This window comes from Carassius auratus, chromosome 25 (genome assembly GCF_003368295.1).
Source record: "Carassius auratus strain Wakin chromosome 25, ASM336829v1, whole genome shotgun sequence".
Classification (NCBI taxonomy): Eukaryota; Metazoa; Chordata; class Actinopteri; order Cypriniformes; family Cyprinidae; genus Carassius; species Carassius auratus.
The window spans coordinates 21,466,868-21,476,998 of NC_039267.1; positions in this window are offsets into that span (position 1 = coordinate 21,466,868).

Consider the following 10,131-nt stretch of genomic DNA (forward strand, 5'->3'; position numbering starts at 1 on the left):
TTTTCAAAATATGCTTCAGACACGGGTCACGACGAGGTGTTCCCCATAGTGTCCCTTCAGAGGATGCAGTTCGAAGTTCCCTTGCCAGGGAACACTCAATTTTCAGTTAAAAGCAGTTCATCATTGAATTCTGTGATTCCATCATTCAGCTCAGTTCAGTTTAAATAATATCTGTGCAATCAAGTTGACAATATCACTAGATATTAAGTGTCCCCAACTAAGCAAGCAAGATGCGACCGCGGCAAGGAACCGAAACTCCAACGGTGACAGAATGGAGAAAAAAACCTTGGGAGAAACTAGGCTCAGTTGGGGGGCCAGTTCTCCTCTGACCAGACGAAACCAGTAGTTCAATTCCAGGCTGCAGCAAAGTCAGATTGTGCAGAAGAATCATCTGTTTCCTGTGGTCTTGTCCTGGTGGTCCTCTGGGACAAGGTATTTACAGGGGATCTGTATCTGGTCCTCTAGTTCTCCTGGTCTCCGCTGTCTTTCAGGACAGTAGAGGTCATTTCTAGGTGCTGATCCACCATCATGTCTGGATACGTACTGGATCCGGGTGACTGCAGTGACCCTCTGATCTGGACACAGACTGGATCTGGTGGCTACCTCGGAACAAGAGAGAAACAGACTAATATTAGAGTAGATGCCATTCTTCTAATGATGTAACAAGTACATAGGGTATTATGGGAAGTGTTTCCTGTTCTGGTTAGCCTAATTAATGCAGCCTAAAAATCCTTTAACGGATATGGATATTAAAAGCATATTAGTATGTTATGTGTAAGCCAGGTTAAAGAGATGGGTCTTTAATCTAGATTTAAACTGCAAGAGTGTGTCTGCCTCCCAAACAATGTTAGGTAGGTTATTCCAAAGTTTAGGCACCAAATAGGAAAAGGATCTGCCGCCCGCAGTTGATTTTGATTTTCTAGGTATTATCAAATTGCCTGAGTTTTGAGAACGTAGTGGACATAAAGGATTGTAATGTAAAAGGAGCTCATTCAAATACTGAGGTGCTAAACCATTCAGGGCTTTATAAGTAATAAGCTATATTTTAAAATCTATACGATGTTTGATAGGGAGCCAGTGCAGTGTTGACAGGACAGGGCTAATATGGTCATACTTCCTGGTTCTAGGAAGAACTTTTGCTGCTGCATTTTGGACTAGCTGTAGTTTGATTACTAAGCGTGCAGAACAACCACCCAATAAACCATTACAATAATATAACCTTGAGGTCATAAATGCATGGATTAGCATTTCTGCATTTGACATTGAGAGCATAGGCCGTATTTTAGATATATTTTTTTAGATGGAAAAATTCAGTTTTACAAATGCTAGAAAAGTGTCTTTCTAAGGAAAGATTGTGATCAAATAGCACACCTAGGTTCCTAACTGATGACGAAGAATTGACAGAGCAACCATCAAGTCTTAGACAGTGTTCTAAGTTATTACAAGCAGAGATTTTAGATTCTATAATTAACACCTCTGTTTTTTCAGAATTTAGCAGTAAGAAATTACTCGTCATCCAGTTTTTTATGTCGACTTTGCCTTCCATTAGTTCTTCAAATTGGTGTGTTTCACCGGGCCGCGAAGAAATATAGAGCTGAGTATCATCAGCATAACAGTGAAAGCTAACACCATGTTTCCTGATGATATCTCCCAAGGGTAACATATAAAGCGTGAAGAGTAGCGGCCCTAGTACTGAGCCTTGAGTTACTCCATACTGCACTTGTTATCGATATGATACATCTTCATTCACTGCTACGAACTGATGGCGGTCATATAAGTACGATTTAAACCATGCTAATGCACTTCCATTAATGCCAACAAAGTGTTCAAGTCTATGCAAAAGAATGTCGTGGTCAATTGTGTCAAACGCAGCACTAAGATCCAATAAAACTAATAGAGAGATACACCCACGATCAGATGATAAAAGCAGATAATTTGTAACTCTAAAGAGAGCAGTGTCAGTACTATGATACAGTCTAAATCCTGACTGGAAATCCTCACATATACCATTTTTCTCTAACAAGGAATATAATTGTGAGGATACCACTTTTTCTAGTATCTTGGACAGAAAAGGGAGATTCGAGATTGGTCTATAATTAACTAATTCTTTGGGGTCAAGTTGTGTTTTTTTTTTTTTGAGAGGCTTAATAACAGCCAGTTTGAAGGTTTTGGGGACATATCCTAATGACAATGAGGAATTAATAATAGTCAGAAGAGGATCTATGACTTCTGGAAGCACCTCTTTTAGGAGCTTAGATGGTTTAGGGTCTAACATACATGTTGTTGGTTTAGATGATTTAACAAGTTTATACAATTCTTCCTCTCCTATAATAGAGAATGAGTGGAACTGTACCTCAGGGGGTCTATAGTGCACTGTCTGATGCAATACTGTAGCTGACCGCTGAATGGTTGCAATTTTATCTCTAATAGTATCGATTTTAGAAGTAAAGTAGTTCATAAAGTCATTACTGTTGTGGTTTTGGGAAATGTCAACACTTGTTGAGGCTTTATTTTATTGAATAAATGCCTAGGGTTATGTTTGTTTCCTTCTAAAAGAGAAGAAAAGTAATCGAATCTAGCAGTTTTTAATGCTTTTCTGTAGGATAGGTTACTTTCCCATCAAGCAATACGAAATACCTCTAGTTTTGTTTTCCTCCAGTTGCGCTCCATTTTTCGGGCTGCTCTCTTTAGAGTGCGAGTATTCTTATTATACCATGGTGTCAAACTTTTTTCCTTAACCTTCCTTAAGCGTAAAGGAGCAACTGTATTTAAAGTGCTAGAAAAGAGAGAGTACATAGTTTCTGTTACATCATCAAGTTGTTCTGAGGTTTTGGATATGCTAAGGAATTTGGATAAATGCGGTATAAAGCAGGAAGATAACTTAAAAAGCAGTGTTTTGTGGTAGAAGTGATGGTTCTACTATACTTGTAACAAGAAGTAGAATTTACAATTTTGGCTATATGAAGTTTGCACAGAACTAAATAATGATCTGAGATATCATCACTTGGCTGCATAATTTCAACAATATCAACATCAATTCCATGTGACAGTATTAAATCTAGAGTATGATTTCGACAATGAGTAGGTCCTGAAATGTGTTGTCTAACCCAAATGGAGTTCAAAATGTCTATAAATGCTGATCCCAATGCATCTTTTTCATTTTCAACATGGATATTAAAATCACCAACTATTAAAACTTTATCTGCAGCCAGAACTAACGCAGATGTAAAATCACCAAACTCTTTAATAAAGTCTGTATGGTGCCCTGGTGGCCTGTATACAGTAGCCAGTACAAACATAACAGGGGATTTATCATTAACATGTGTTTCTCTGGATAATGTTATATGAAGCATCATTACTTCAAACAAGTTATACTTGAAGCCTGCCCTCTGAGAAATCCTGAAAACGTTGTTATAAACTGAAGCACCTGTAGAGGTCCTTTCTAGGTGCTGATCCACCATCTGGTCTGGATACGTACTGGATCCAGGTGACTGCAGTGACCCTCTGATTAGGATACAGACTGGATCTGGTGGCTACGGTGACCTCTGAACAAGAGAGAAACAGACTAATATTAGCGTAGATGCCATTCTTCTAACAATGTGTAAATTTCTAGCATCTCTGAAAACATTGATTGGCTTGATTTGGGGTTGGAGGTAAACTCTACAGGGTCAAATCTGACAAAACCTGGTGTAAATTCTGGCTTAGAAATCACCATTTTACACTTCAAAAAGCATTGGCATGGTTTTTTCAGTGGCCATATAGAACAAGGGTGATCAATCCTGCTCCTGGAGGACCAATTTCCTGCAGATTTTAGCTCCATCCTGCCCCAACACACTTGCCTGGACATGTCTAGTAATTCTGAAGACCTTCAGATGTGTTTACTTAAGACTGAAGCAAAACTTTGCCGAAAAATGACCCCTTAAGAATAGGAGTAGACACCCCTGTTTAGATAAGTCAGTAAATTTGAGTAAAATCACAGACTTTGCTCCCATGCGAATGCGTCATGTGAAATTCAGATGTGTGTTTTCCAGCATCCCTCCTCCACCTCGACTCCTCAATCCTAGCTAGTCCTATCCTAGTTTGGGATAGAGCACGGAGTTCTCTGGTTTCAGGCTAATTTCTGAGCTTGAAGCCCTCCCCTGCTACAGTATACCAAATATGCATACTACTTGTTCTGTCTGATTATATGTAAGTACAAACTTGTGAAATTATACTTTTGTCTTATAAAAGTTCACAAGTTCGCCTGCCTATTCAGTCTTAATGGTAAATCAACTTGGCTTGCCATCCTCGAAGGATACCAAATCCTGAGGCTCGGCTCGAGCTCAGAGTTAACCCTCTTAACGGTATTGTATAGAAAGTCAAAGAATGGAGTAGTGGAGGAGATGGGGAGGTGGATTAATGCAATAACAATTGTCACTGGGACGGCTCAGTGGCTGCTGTTTATATACACAATAATGATGATTGACAGGACTTATTAATGACCCTGTTGTACAGCCTTTGTGTCTAATGGCCTAAACAACCTGCACGGTTGTCCCAAACTGTTGTCAAGGTCTTGCAACAAAAGATACAGCATGATAATCGCACAGTGTGTTTGCTGCTACGATCCACGTTTACTGACCAACCAATATAAATGTGACATGGTGCTAAAACATAAAACTGTTTACCTCAAGCTCTTATACCTTCCTCTTTTGGCGTTTCCACTTTTTTCAACACACATAACTAGCACATGCTAATAACGTTTTATTCTTTTATAGTAACATGCGTCGTAGTTTACAAGTCTATAGGTGTCATCATCAAACCGTGTTGCACAGTGTGACATGCAGTGATCTTACAGGATTGCTAAAATTGTGCGGTGTGTTTTGGGCTTTAAGCATGCCCATGATGCCTTGAAATGCTGTATAGTTCACTAAGTCTTGGCAAGTGTTTTAACAAAGCTTTGTGACCATCAACTGAGATGGATTAAAAATGTAAAGCAAAACATCCATCCTAGATGCTATGCAAGATGAATGCAAGCAATGCACAATTTTGCGTTCTGCACAATTTTCTCCCTGGTACTTCTAAATAACATTTGAATCAAAGGCTGCATGTGTGTGTGAGAGAGAGAGAGAGAGAGAGAGAGAGAGAGAGAGAGAGAGAGAGAGAGAGAGAGAGTGAGAGAGCTGTAGCATTCATTAAAATCTAAGCCTGTCGTGCACATGCATGCATAGATCCCATCTGCTGAGGGTCAACTCTGAATAGGAGAGATGGCCCCTGGGGACTTGTTGGCCCTTCTCTTGTGTGCTTAAGCGGATTTGGCTCCTGTTCTTTCACTCTCTGACTGTGTCCCTCTCCCGTCTTTCTCTGAAAGTCGCTCACTCTCTTCTTAATCACTGTCAATGTGAGAGGTGAGAGGCTTTGAGTCACACCTGAGACCCAACCCAGAGGACAAATATCACAAAGCAGATCTCTTCAACATCTCAGTTGTTTCTCCTAGACAGGAGTAAACCTAAGTGAAGAGCAATAGACTTTTTCTTTTCTGATGTTTTTTGCTTCACATATTATTCTCCTGAGAAAAAATACACCAGTTATGTTTCAACAAGGTTCTTAAACTGAGCTTTCACAGGCTCTGCCTCAAAATCTAGTGAGAATCTTACTTATGCAGCATTTTTGGGCGTTGTGTGTGCATATTTGCAAATGTCTATTTAGAAAGTAATCAGTTTATTTTAATTTCACAGTGGCATAGGCAGTCAGTTACCTTAACTGCACTTTTCGAGTAGGTCCCTACATCTTATCCCTCTCTAGGAAGGAGAATGAATGCTGAATAATCCACTGCTGGTCTCCACAGAGCAGATCTGGCAACCTGAGCCAATGCAGAGATGCTTTTTCAAGGGAGAAAAAAGTACTGTCAGATCCCACGGCATCAGCAGGATCGAACTATTTTAAGATGGTGTGAAGAACAGGGCGGTGGAAGGGGGAGGGGATGATTCTCAAACACAGGAGAAGTGTTGATAAATGATGATATATTCATGTAGTTTCATGCCTATATGTGTGCAGTTGTGCAGACACCAGGCTTTTTTGGACTCATTTCACCTGCTAACCTATCAGGCTTCAAACACAGGCACATCAACCAGCATTTGTGAAATTTGTTCAGCAGAGAAACTTCTTCAGTCTGTGTGGGGAGAGTAATTTAAATCCTAATTACATGAATAAATGCCTCAGGGCATCAGTAGTTCATAAACATGATAGCATGAAGAGGAACAACTGCAGCAAGCACATTCATAAGATGAGAAACCGCTCTCATATCCCCGATGAACCTCCTTTGTAATTTAGCACAACATACATTGATCAGTTACATTGCTGGATCTAGATTTTTTTATCTAATTTCATTTAAAGATTGTAAGCCCGTTAACAACAACAAGACATATGATTATAAATATATTGGTAATAAGAATTATATTAACGTCAAACACAACAATAGCATTCTGTTATGTCAGCTGCTTCTCTTTAAATGCTCAAGCTCATTAAAGCCGAATGGATTCTAATTAGATTTAAATATAAATGTGTTCAAAACGTGGCATGTTGCTAATGTAACAGCTAGCCAGTGCGCACTAACAATTAACGCTATAGGCTGCAGCCTTTAACGTTTAATGTTAGGCGGCACTGATTGCACTGGTGCCGTGACCCTGAGGGGAACGATCTTTGGGAGGCTGAGTGTAACGGACGCCAGCTAGTCGGTGCTGCACAGTTAAACCTCACTCCTCTGCCCTCAAGAGGTGCACTAACAATTGATGCTAAGCTGAGCAGGACCGGTAGCATGGATGGTTGCTAAGTTGACTCGAACATTGCTAGATGATGGTTGGGTAATTCTGAGTCACCAGTATGATTTTGATGGAGTTGCTTGGATGTTATGGGGGTTGCTAGCATATTGATATGTGCTTGCTAAAGTGTTCTGCGGAGTTGCTAGATAATTACACAAAGTTTCTACAGTGTTCTTGCTAGAAACAAGAACGCTAGATGCTAGAAACTGGTAGGTGGCTGCTAGTGTAGGTTTAGTTAATCTAAAGGGGCATTCAGTACCCTTACTAAATATATGGAAATAAACTGGAAACTATAACTCAGTTGATTAAATAATACATTTCCATATATGGGGAAATATGTGTGATGGAATAAAAAAAACATTTACTGAAATCAGATATTACATGTCAAAGTGATTCCCCGTCTAACAAAAGAGATGCAAGTTTAGCATCACTACTTCTTTCTCCATCATCAAATCTTTCCACTTTGTCTTTCTCTGTCTTTCTGATTTTCTCTGATTGTCACAAATTCAATGCGGCGGGTCACCCGCACCATTAATAATGATCTGGGATGAGTAGTTCCATATTTAGGGATGGGGGTTGTTCAAAGAACTAACTCCGAGTATTAATACTAATAATGATGCTTGATTTAGCAAAGACAACTAAAAAGTGAGAAAAACGATTATGTGAAGCAGAAGGATAGAGTATAAGAGCCCAGTGTGAGTCACCATTGACTCATTCCCGTTTAGTCATTCGTGACTGCAGGTTTAGCGGAGAACATTATTTTAGCACACAGACTGCTTGAGCAAACCTTACTCCTGCCTCTCTGCATGGCAGAGTACATCTGATGAACCCCGTTTGCAATAACTGTTCAGGGAGAGTTAAGTCATGTTGGGAGGGGTGCACAGAAATAATTGTGTTTGGATCCTGGTGTCCCAAGAGTCCTGCAAGAGGTTTGATCATTACATACTCATTCTGGATGCTGATTAGAGCCCCACAGCCCCAAGAGATGCTGGGATACCCTTCAACACCTGCTGCCCGGAGCTCAGCACTGGATCAGACTTTTACTACACGCACACACACACCCACCGACACACACACACACACACACACACACACACACACACACACACACACTTCCTTTTGATCCATTACTCTGTGTTTGGAAAAACACAGAATAGCAATTTCCTAAATTGACAATATACTATCAGTGCACCTTCATAAATAGATTCATACTGCATGCGCTGCATTTTGGGGGTTTTAAGCTGATGGGTGTCATGTGTGTGGATTTGTCACAGAGGCAATTGGCGTGACGCGAGTCATCGGTGGGCTGTGGGAAAACACGTTCCGGTCGGCTGGTGACAGCTATGTGTGTCCTGTCACATTAGCACACACCACAGAGGAAGCCAGCCCAGGTCATTAAAGTGAGACACCCATCCTTTATTTACAACACAGCACATCTGCTCACTGCTGCCCAGACTAGAGAGCTGGGAGAAGAGTTAAACGGATGATTTACCTGTATGTTACCTCTGTTTGTTTATTAAGATTTAGAGGGTCTTTTATTGTTCTTTGTGGAGTCTGGTACTGGTCTAGATTTTTATACTTTGGAGGTTTGTATTGGTCTAAGTTTTATTCTTTGGGGGTCTGGTACTGGACTAGGCTTATCTTTGGGGGTCTGAAACTGGTCTAGGAATTAGCCTTTGGGATCTGTACTTGGTCTTGGCTTTAGTCTTTAAGGGTCCGGTATTGGTCTTGGCTTTAGTCTTTAAGGGTCCAGTATTGGTCTAGGCTTTAGTCTTTAAGGGTCCAGTATTGGTCTAGGCTTTAGTCTTTAAGGGTCCAGTATTGGTCTAGACTTTAGTCTTTAAGGGTCCAGTATTGGTCTAGACTTTAGTCTTTAAGGGTCCAGTATTGGTCTAGAATTTAGTCTTTAAGGGTCCAGTATTGGTCTTGGTCTAGGCTTTAGTCTTTAAGGGTCCAGTATTGGTCTAGGCTTTAGTCTTTAAGGGTCCAGTATTGGTCTAGGCTTTAGTCTTTAAGGGTCCAGTATTGGTCTAGGCTTTAGTCTTTAAGGGTCGAGTATTGGTCTTGGCTTTAGTCTTTAAGGGTCCAGTATTGGTCTAGGCTTTAGTCTTTAAGGGTCCAGTATTGGTCTAGGCTTTAGTCTTTGGGGGTCTGGTATTGGATTAGGCTTATCTTTGGGGTCTGGTATTGGTTTAAATATTAACATTTGGATCTTTGGTATTATTCAAGATTTTTCAGGGTCTGCATTTGGTCTAAGCTTTAGTCTTTGGGGGTCGTGTAGTAGCAGCTCATTTCCATTTAAAGAATTACAAGACATCTTGTAAAAAGGGACATAATAGGTGCCATTTAATAATGAATCTTGCTGCCGCATTCTGGATTAATATAAGTTAAAGACTTTAATTCTGTTCCATACTCTCATGCCGAGTAACAAATGAATGACCAGCATGCACATCAGTCTGTTGGGGGTTTTAAATGGTATTGATTAGTGATTTGTTCCCATCTAATTTGCTGGTGGTAATTTGTCCTTTGTAGGTCATTTACCTTAATCAGATCCACTGGTGTAATGAGTCAAATCGATCTACTATTTTAGATGAGGTTTCCACATTAGAGATATCCTGACTGAGAATTTGATGGATATTAAATACTTTCTGAATAAGTACATTAGAGGAGGCATGATGGAGCGTCACTTCCACAAACCCTTGATTGTGTTCTTGCCATCTGAAAAGTTTTAAAAGAGTACATTTTATGGAGATATACTTCAAAAGAATAAACGCCAGTGTGAACTGAATCTACATTCATATTTATTGTGAAGTCTAACTGAATTTTATCAAGCTGATGTTTGTTGAAACCTTACTTGTTACAGGGACAAACATGTCTGTTAGATCTTCACAAAGAGAGACACAACCACTTCAGTCAATGCCCAGTTTGAGTTTAATAACTATATCATGCAAAAATAATCATCACACTCTATAAAGAACATCAACTCTTATCATTTCAAAACCAGAAATTTGCTTTTACATTTTGGTCCACCAGTCGCAAAAATCAAAGGAAAGACATAATAAAGTCTTGATTTGATTAACTGTATATAAAATCACACTCAGTGAGCAATTTGTACAGTTTAACACTTTTTGACATCAACAAATCGTTTGTTTTGACACAACAAGAATATAACAATCACTTGTGCACTTCAGTCTCAGGCAAGAGGCCATGAGAAGAGCTTTAGGTTTGTGATACATTCCTCACAACCTACACAAATCCAGAAAACATCTAGCTGAGTTTCAGAACAAATTAAAGCATGGCTCAGATTCCAATCCTCTGAAGTTTTGGACCAGAA